The 10,176-nt window shown below is 51.9% G+C and overlaps 1 long non-coding RNA gene across 1 annotated transcript in view; it reads left to right on the forward strand.

The window, feature by feature from the left end:
* Positions 1-6,885: 6,885 nt before the first annotated feature.
* Positions 6,886-10,176, forward strand: part of LOC110305098 — an 18,483-nt gene continuing 15,192 nt past the window's right edge. The window contains exon 1 of the long non-coding RNA XR_002379133.1: positions 6,886-6,918. This is a non-coding gene — a long non-coding RNA (uncharacterized LOC110305098). The remainder of the gene's footprint in view (positions 6,919-10,176) is intronic.

Below are 10,176 nucleotides of genomic sequence, written 5' to 3' on the forward strand. Positions count from 1 at the left end.
TTGGATCAGGCCCTAGCCCCAGGTGGAGAACACAGTGACTTCACAGAATTCCGTGGGTGATGATAATCTCTAAGTACCTCTGACAGCCTAGCATGGAAAAGAATTGTACTTTGAGCTGGGCGTGGTGGCGCACGCCTTTAATCCCAGCACTTGGGAGGCAGAGGCAGGCGGATTTCTGAGTTCGAAGCCAGCCTGGTCTACAACGTGAGTTCCAGGACAGCCAGGGCTATACAGAGAAACCCTGTCTCGAAAAACCAAAAAAAAAAAAAAAAGAATTGTACTTTGTCCCTTCCATGAAAGTCACAAATGTTTTCAAGACTGAAGGCTGGGCTCTAGTTAGATTTTGCCTTAATTAGGACAAGGTGGGCAGGAAGAAACAAACAAATAAGGAAATGCAGTGTTGAAATTTCAGCACCTCCCGGTCTTCTGACCAAACCCTGGCCCACACTAAAACAACCCAGCCCCTCAACACAGGCATTTTTCTGGGAAATTGCTGAGATAGAAGATTCTTTCTTTCTTTCTCTCTTTCCTTCTCTCTCTCTTTCTTCCTTTCTTTCTTTCTTTCTTTCTTTCTTTCTTTCTTTCTTTCTTTCTTTCTTTCAGATTTATTAATTTTATATACGTGAGTACACTTATGCTGTCTTCAGCCATAACAGAAGAGGGTATCAGATCCCATTGCAGATGGTTGTGAGCTGCCAAGTGGTTGCTGGGAATTGAACTCATGACCTCTGGAAGAGCAGTCAGTGCTCATAACCACCGAGCCATCACTCCAGCCCAGAAGATGTTTTCTTCACTCTGGAAAACAGCCATTCCAGCCCCAGGCTGCTCACACATTTACTTGTTTGTTTGTTTATTGATTGAGCTGTTAATTTATGTATTCATTTGAGACTTCCCTAGGCCTGTGATTTTTGTTTGTTTGTTTGTTTGTTTGCTTGTTTGTTTGTTTGAGACAGGGTCTCACTGTGTGGTCCCTGCCTGACCTGTAATTTTCTATGTAAACCAGTCTGGCCTCAGATTCACAGAGATCTGCCTGCCTTTAGCCCTCTGAATGCTGGAATTAAAATAATATACCGCCACATTTCAACCCTCTCCCTAAAACAAAACAAAACAAACAAACAAACAAACAAACAAAAAACAGAGAGAGGGCCTGGAGAGAAGGCTCAGAGTTAAGAGCACTGATTGTTCTTTCAGAGGTCCTGAGTTCAATTCCCAGCAAGCACATGGTGGCTCACAACCATATTATAATACGATCTAATGGTCTCTTCTGGTGTGTCTAAAGACAGTGACAGTGTACTCATATACACAAAATTAATTAATTAATTATTTTAAAAAGATAGGGTCTCATTGTGTAGCCCAGGCCTAGAACTCATGATCTCTCTGCTTCCACCTCTCAAATGGTGTGCTGTACCACCATACTTGGCACTTCTCATTTCTATGGAAGGATTATTCTACTTGGTGTGTGTGTGTGTGTGTGTGTGTGTGTGTTTACAGTGTACACATGTATGGAGGTCAAGGGTTAACGTCAAATGTCTTCCTCTATAGCTTTAGTTTTTCAAACAAGATTTCTTACCAAACCTGAAGCTCTCTAAACTCACTGAAGTAACAGACTGGCCAGACTGCAAGTCCCCAGGACCATACTGTCTCTGTCTCCCAGGACTAGGAGACAGTTCTTTCTAAAATGTGGGTAGCTAGGGTCTGAATTCAGGTGCTCAGGAGTTACCCACCAAGCCATTTCCTTAGCCTCCTATACTTTTTTTCCTGTGTACCTGTGTGTGTGTGTGTGTGTGTGTGTGCAGGCGTGGATACCCATGTGCGTAATGAGACCAGAGGGGATGCCTGGGTACCCTGCCTTATCACTCACTACCTTATTAGATGGAGCCTCTCATTGAACCTGGAGATAGGCTGGCAGCCAATGAGCCCAGTAACCATATTGTCTCCACCCACACACAGTTGTAGGCTCCGATTTTTCTCTAAACCTACTTTATTTAGTGTCTTAGATGCTTCAACCTCCCTTCTAGCCGACTCTCAGAGGTAGGGGAGGAAGAAGATTAATATGAAAAGGGGCCGTGGATCTGTTTAGTAGTAGTTCTTTGAGGTGATTCAGCTTTATGTTGTCAGGATACCAGCAGTCCAGTCCAATAGCACACATCAGACACGAATCAGTAGCAGTGGCTTGATCCAGCAGAGACTGCAAGACTTGGCTGAATCTGCACACACCAGCTGAAAAGACAAAAATCAGCCAGAATATCACAAGAAGTCTCTTCGGCACATTCCTCTCTATGAAGTGAAGGTCAGTGAGTCGTTGCAAAGAGTAGCAAGGCAGGAGCATCCTCTCTCTGTTTGGGGGGGTCCTACTTATACTCTTTGCAAATATCATGTGCCCTCTTAAGCTCCTGCTCCAGCAAAACACCCTCTCACGTGTCTGTCTCAGGAAAACGTCCCCTCTCAAGACAGCATCCAGAAAAACATCCCAGGACCTCTCATAAGACAGCTTCCAGAGTTTCCAAAGAAACCAGACATTTCCACTTCACACAGTAGTGGGGTTACAGGTGTCCCTTTCCACACCTGGATTTTTACATGGGTTATGGGACTTGAACTCGGGTCCTTAAGAGTGTTTAGCAAGTGCTCTTACCCTATGAACCATCTTTCCAGCTCCCCTGAACTTATTTTAATTTCTACCTTTCTAGTCTCTCCCATCATATCTGCCCTTCTCCTTGGGACACAGCAGGCTTTTCCTTCTCTAGGGTGCTTCCTTTCTCTCCCAACCCCTCCCCCAGCACCACCAGTTATCAGTCCAAAGCTTTCCTCCGAGAGGCCTCTAAGATTCCCACTGATGTTCTGCCAGTGTCTGAGGTGACCTGGCCTGGTCATCATGTAGCTGAGAGACTGTCTCTTTGTGTTGCCCGATGAATAGCTGCCCTGTCCTGGCTCAGGACGCAGTACGTGCAGGTAACAGGAGAAGGTGCCCTCTCTTCTTAGGTTTGCACCTGCTGCTCTCAGCTTTTCTGCAAGCCACAGGCTGCCAGGCAGGAAACTGGATTGCTCAGCTTAAGAAACACAATGCAAGTTTCCAGACCCAAATGTTTCCCATCTGTCTTCTCTGGACATAAGGGCCCACTGGGATGGGGACAGGGGAAATGGCTCAGACCTCTGTCTGTTGCACCCTGACCTTTCTGTCCTCTACAGGGGTTTGGGTCTCTCAGTAACAGCAGCATGCTCCGCAGATACTCTTTTCCTCTGTGGCCCAGGGTTTGAACTGCAAAGCTTCTAGGCTAGAAAACATGAGAGCTGGTTAACCATCTCTACCTGTGCCGGGGTTGTGTGCAAATACCCCGGTGGCATTCACTCTCTAAAAGAGACAGTGCTCTTCCTTACAGCTCACCTTGGTGTTTTAGACTACAAAACCCCACCCAGTTCAACAAAGGTGCATCAAGTGTTGTATTGTTTTACTATCTCATAAAAATGCGGCATTATGCCGGGCGTGGTGGTGCACGCCTTTAATCCCAGCACTTGGGAGGCAGAGGCAGGTGAATTTCTGAGTTTGAGGCCAGCCTGGTCTACAGAGTGAGTTCCAAGACAGCCAGGACTATACAGAGAAACCCTGTCTCGAAAAACCAAAAGAAAAAAAAATGCGGCATTATTTATTTTGCACAGATAATACAGGCTGAGCCTTGCAACTACTAAACAATACATTTTCTATGTAGGCACTGTCCCCCTCCCCAGTCCTTCCCAGCGGTAACTACTGTTTCCGATCAATGGCTTGTGCTTTTCCACAGATGCTCCACACATTACAACTTTAGTCTTCATGAGAACTTCCCATCGTTGTGAGTACCATTTGGGGGATGAAGGAATGAACCATGGCTCAGAAAGGCAGTAAGCAAATCCAAAGTTCAAGGTTCATCCAGTGTCCCCAGCGACTTGCTCCTAATTTTATTCTTCAATTATTCCTTCTCTTGGGGAAACTGGTTGGGGTGAGAAAAGGCGTGCAGAGCCCTGTCCCAGGTGCTGAAGGTTCTGGCTGAGCCAGAGGACCCCTTAGCCCTTGTCCTCCTCAGGATCACTGACAGCAGCAGGGAGGGATGCTGTATGCTAGTAGAGAAGGCAGAAAGCCACAAACTCTGCTCGAGCATTGAATCTGTATGTGGCACCAGGCAGCCCGCTCTCTCTTGTTGACTCAGTTTCTCGTTTATCCTCAGGACGGAAACTTAGTCACAGGACTGTTGTGAGAACCCATACTTGACAAAGGCAGAAGTGCTGGGCAAGCTAATTTTCCCAGCTCATGGAAAGGGGTCCAGGCCAGTGCACGGTAGGTTCTCCCACACGATGGCCCAGTGTTACAGATGAAGTGGAGTCTCTCCACTAGGATGTCTGGATTAGCAAACATCCATTTGGCTCAGTTGCAGCAGACAGCGGCAGGATAGATATGGGCTACTTTAAAAGATGGCAATACAGGAGTGATCCTCTGGGTGTTACTTTGCAGAACCTGAAGAGTAACTCTAAGGACCACTCCTAATTTCCCCAGGCCTCCTCCCTCTGTGCACCCTGTCTATTATTTGGACATGCGGTTGCTTACAAATAAGCAGTTTCTAGCAGCCCATGGACCTACAAATCCCTCTGTTTAGAACTCTCTCTTCCCTCCACATCCCATCTTTCATCCTTTAGCTCTTCTTTTTTTCAGAGAAACCTTTCTGGGCTCCTCATCTCTCTCTCTCTCTCTCTCTCTCTCTCTCTCTCTCTCTCTCACACACACACACACACACACACACAGATACACACATACACAGATACACACTTCCTAATTAGTTCCTATCACACTAGTGTCCATCTTGCCTGTGTGCCCCAGGGGACTGGGTATGTCCTCAATGCTCACCCCAGAACTTGGTGTGAAAGACATGCTAAATCATTTATCGCATAAATGACTGAAGGGAAACGAATCATTTCCTGCTTTGGGGTTCAGATCTTTCCCAACAGTAGAGGCGCACCACCTCCCAAGCTGGGCTTTGCCTGCTCTCAGTCTTGCTACTTTGCTTGGTACTCCTGATGCCTCCTTAAGTCGATGCCACCGCGCAGGATGGTCTAAGTGTTGCTTGCTAAATAAATGAATGGGTTCTTGGCAAGGAGCTCCCAGAGGGCATTTCCTATGCAAGTAGTTTTAAGTTCTCTTCCCTGGAGGGTCAAAGGCAGGTCCAGGAAGTATGCAGAGCGAGCCTGGGTTGGGATTGAACAGGCTAGAGGACAGATAGAGGAACCCTTTCTGTCTTTCTCATTGTTGTCCCGTAGGAATGGAGGCCAGGTTCCGGGTCACTGAAGCAATCCCCTAGTAGGGCCCTCTAAGTCCTCTGGTTGTGATGGCTGAGGCCCAGGTGTTGGTCCTCAGTTATCCAGCACTGTCCTCCTTCGGAGGAGGGGATGTGAAGGAAAGGAGGAGAGCTTAACGAGCTCTTGCTCCCCGAGACCCCTAGCCCAGCTCCCCAATCTCTTGTCACTAGACACACTGGGAAGGGAGTAGGGGTCAGGCTAGGTCGGAGAAGGGGCGGCGTGGCCAGACGACTGGTGTTCTCTGGTGTCTGGAGTCCAGCCCCGGGCTCTCAGCCCCCGCGAAGAGAGGCGAGCCGGAGCTGTGCAGTGAATGCAAAGAGCTGGGCGAGCTCCCAGCCCGGCGCCGCCGACGGCGTCCTCAACCGCGGCCCAATGAGAAGACAGCAGATAATTTATTCTCTAATCCCGGTTCGGGTGCCGAGCGCGGGCGAGTGGTGTGGGCTGGGGGGTGGGGTGGTCCCCTCGTCCTCTCTCTCGTTCCCGCGGCCACCCCTCCCCCGCCCGCGGGCTCGGGCCGCGCACACACACATTTCCTGACAATTAGCGAGCACACCTTGGCCGCGCGGCCTCCGGCAGCGCCGCCGCTTTTGTCTCCCGCCCGCCGGGCGCAAAGTTGCCGCCGCGCCGCGCCGCGCCGCTCCGGCTGCCGGCCGCCCGCCGCCGTCGGGGGGCGTGGAGGGCGGGTGGGCCGGGCGCCGGGCCCGGGCTGGGGGGCTGCAAAAGAGAAGCGGAAGAAAAGTAAGGCAGCGCTGGCCCCTTCCTTTGTTACAGCCTGAGTGTGAGCGGGCGTGAGCGCGCGCGGGAGTGCCGATGCGCGCCGGGCGGTGCGTGTGAGTGTGCGTGTGTGCGCGCGCGTGTGTAAGGGCGCGTGTGTGGATGCGGGTCGGGACCCGAAGGCGCGAGGTGGCAGCGCGGGGCAGAGAGCGGGACCCGCTTCGCGGTCTTTCTCGCCCGCGCAGAACTCGGGCAGGTAGCCGGCCGCCTCCGGCTCCTCCCCAGACGCAGCTAGCCGCTGCTCTCAGATGGAAACCCGGCCCGGGCCGGGATCAGGCGGGCTGCGGGACGAGGGCTGGAGGGAGGCGGCCCGCGGGGGTCTGCCCCACCGCAGGGGGAGCCGGAGGTGCGGGGAGTTCCCGGAGGAGCCGGCGATGGCCCCTGCGAGCCCCGGAGGGCGCGAGGCTTTGGAGGTGGTTTGTGCGGCCAGGGAGCAAGCGGGAGAGGGGCGGGGGCGAGGCGAAGTCTGTCTAAATGCCAGTTCCCTGAAGTTCAGCGCGTCGGTTGTCATTTCATCCCTTAATGCATATTTATGCCATGCCAAAATAGGCTTCATAATTAACTCCTGGAGTCATCCGCAGAGGTTAAAGGGACCCCGAAGATTTGTGCATTGATTGGGTACCCAGGCAGTGTGTGTGTGTGTGTGTGTGTGTGTGTACGCGCGCGCGCCCCGTGCGAACCCATTGAGAAGAATAATTATTTTTCTCCGCTGGAAGCTACAGTCGAGAATCAGACCGGGAGGGAAGAGAGAGGTTGGAGAGGGAGAGGGAAAGAGGGAGACAAAGGAAGTGAGTGCAAGAGAGGAGCCGGCTCAGCATCCGAACTGTGAGTACAGAGCGGAAAACAGGCAGAAAGTGCTGGGAGTCGTCGACCCCTCTGCGGGCCGGGTTGGGGGGCCGGGAACCGCCAAGAACTGGCGTCTCTGCTTTGGGCTGGGCAGGGCTCCTCCAGCTCCGGCAGGCTCACCTGAAAGCCAGATCTGCCCCGCTGCTGCCTGCGCCAACCACTGTCCTGGCTAGGCAAAAATGAAGCCCCCCATCCAGGCTCCATTGCCTTTGTTCCTTCTAAAGGATTTCACAGCCAGTGCGCTTCAGGAGGGAATGTGAGGGAGCTAGCTCTTTAAAAGCTCGGGTCTACCTCCCCTGGCTTAGCCACTCTGAGTGCTTCCCTCTTTCCTTCGCCGCCTGGTGGAATGAGATGAAGAAGGGGCTCTAACTGAGGCAGGGACCAGGACTTTGTGACACCTGTGCATTCGGCCCATAGAAGGGAGAAACAGCGGTGTCTGGTACCCCAGGAACACAGAGAGGTCCTGGAAGCCCTTGTGCAAGAGGCGGGGAGGAGCCATGACCAGTGCAAAACCACCAACTCCCGCAAATATATACCCGGGAGGAGGGGTAGACCAGCTTTTTCATTCTCCCTCCAATCCTTTCCAGTCACTGTGGCTTCGGGGTTTGATAGGACCTCTGGGCTTTGAGCTTTCTCTCACCCCTCTTCCCACTCAGGGGCCCTTGCATACCTAACAAGGTCCGCAGAGAGGCCACCCAGGAGGAGGAACCCTGGCGAGGATAGAGGCCCAGCAAGGGAGCCTTGGCGAAAATAGATACTCCCCCTCTTGAGAAAGGGTCCCTGAACATGGATAGAGTACCCTTAAAGGAAGGCCCCTGCCTCCCCAGAGCTGATCAGGAGAGGGCGCCTGGGGGCTAGAGGGAGAGCCCTTCTTCCCAACCAACATTCCACAACCTCCCTTTGGAAGCACGGGTGTTCAGCCTTCAGTCTTCATTAGCTGACTCTTCTCCCCTGGTCTGATTCAATCTTCCCTGGTGAATTTTCAAAGATGCTTTCCTCTGCCAGTGAGCAACTTAGCTCAGGGCTAACTTAGCAGCGGAAGTCAGCTCCTTCCTTGGTGCCTAGGTTCTCTATTGAGAGAAAAGGGACTGTCCCTCCAAGAAGTCCTCAGGGTGCCAGTTTATTGACCTGTAAGGGTGCCCCAGCGGAGGCAGGCCTAAGGCTGGAAACAGTTTTTGCTTTTCAAAAGGTCCAGTTCCATCAAAGCTGTGACAGACAGATACTGGTTCTTCTCCACACCCTCCTCAGACTCTAGACACGGCTTCCTCTGTGGGGTTACTGGGTACATTCTCCTGCTTCCGCTCTCTTGCCATACATACCCAGGTATGATTACCCAGGAGGCAGACTTCAGAAGCCAGGTCATTCTAAAGACGTGATGAGGACACAGAGGCCTGAGAGTAGACATGGCTGTGTCTAACCCTGTCCCTTGGAGTCATGTCATAAGACTTATGGATGGAGCCCTCCGGCAGTTCTGGCTTACAGTGGCTTGTCCCCCACTGGACTGCCAGCGTGAGTCCTATCCCAGGGTCTTGCACAGTGTCTGACCATTGTACGTAGAGCTTAATGCAAACTCACTGAAGGGGCAGCTGTCCCTGTCCTCACCATCTTTTGAGGGTTAGGGGACATGGCCGAAAGGGCAGGACTAGGCCTGGGCAGACATGAGAACCTTTTGATTTTACTCATGATATTCTCGGGCAAACTGCATGCAAATTTGCCAGTGGCCCATTATCCTATTTTTCTTTAGCCACATGGTTGACTGAGAACCAGAACTGTAGCCTGGGTTCTGTGCTCAGGAAGCCTGAACTCTGGTGATGTAAGCTCCTTGAACTCTTTCTCCTATCAACCAGCCAACAGGCTCAGTAGGGTTTAGAGAGCTGATGGCACTAAGGCCCGAGAGACCTGTCCCTCTGGCTTCCACCCTGCTGTCTCCTCGGGGCTTCTCTACTTTGATTTGCCTAAGGCTGTTATCAGTCTGCTGTAGCCTCCTCCTCCTCCTTTTCCTCTTCCTCCTCCTTTTCCTCCTCCTCTTCCTCTTCCTCCTCCTCTTTCTCTTCTTCCTCCTCCTCCTCTTCCTCCTCTTCACTCTTCTCTAAGAGCCCAAGGACCTGCCAGGCTAGAAGCTGCCTCTCTTTGCCTGGAAATGTTCAGAAAAGGGCAACTAGAGAAAGCCCCTGGGCAAAAGAAAATGCATGCCTGACTTCTTTGTGGTTTCCTGCTCAATGGAGCAGCATCTGTCTCCTCCAGGGGGATCTCAAGCTGTTTGTTCATGCTTTGGGGGTTAGAAATGGAGGGTGTACAGGGTAGACTCAGACCACGGAGAATGCTACCTAGTGGTTTAGAGAGAGGGAGTCCAGCCTGTCTTCTGTGGCAAGCCCACTGTTGATTTCGTTCCAGTCTGGAAGACAATGTATGGGAGGCTGAACATCCTTCAGGACCTAGCTGTCTGGGTCAGTTACTTAGCCAGGATGTACAAGGATGTGCTCACAGATCAATCCCAAACACATTTCCATATTGGGAGGGTCTATTTGGAGCAGAAGCAACAGATTGAATCTCTTGAGGTTCCTTTGAACCTTCAGCAGCACCTCCCACCTTGGTGGGCGGAGTCAGATTGCCATCCTGCAGCAGCACCTCCCACCTTGGTGGGCGGAGTCAGATTGCCGTCCTGCTCTTCACCTCATCTCACAGCCTTGGTCCTACAAGCACGCAGGCTGGTGAGAGCAAATACCTTAGCATCTCCCTAATGCCCCATTACTCTGCCACCATGGGCTCAGACAGGTCTGCTGGTCTCGAAGTACCCCCAGAAGACACATAGGTCTAGAAGAACCTCTGAAAATTACTTCTATTGTGGACCCATGAATCTTGACGGAACCATGGGGTTGGTTAGTTGAATTTTGAAAGACCTCCACACAAACCTCCTATTTATTATGGGCCCACTGGGTGTCCCATGTAGATCTGGAGAATGGTTGTGTACATGTGGCTGTCTCTGGGAACCCTGAGCCCCTGGCCCCTGTGTATTCTATGGTTGGGCCAAGCCGAGTCTATCCCGACCTTTCTCTGACTCTCCTTTTCTTGTCTTTAGCTTGAACCATTGTCAATCCCAAGACCCAGAAGCATCCCGAAGCTCTTTGAGGAGGTGTTATAAGAGGGAATCCCGCCGGGCGTGGTGGCGCACGCCTTTAATCCCAGCACTTGGGAGGCAGAGGCAGGCGGATTTCTGAGTTCGAGGCCAGCCTGGTC

This window comes from Mus caroli, chromosome 1, assembly GCF_900094665.2.
Source record: "Mus caroli chromosome 1, CAROLI_EIJ_v1.1, whole genome shotgun sequence".
Classification (NCBI taxonomy): domain Eukaryota; kingdom Metazoa; phylum Chordata; class Mammalia; order Rodentia; family Muridae; genus Mus; species Mus caroli.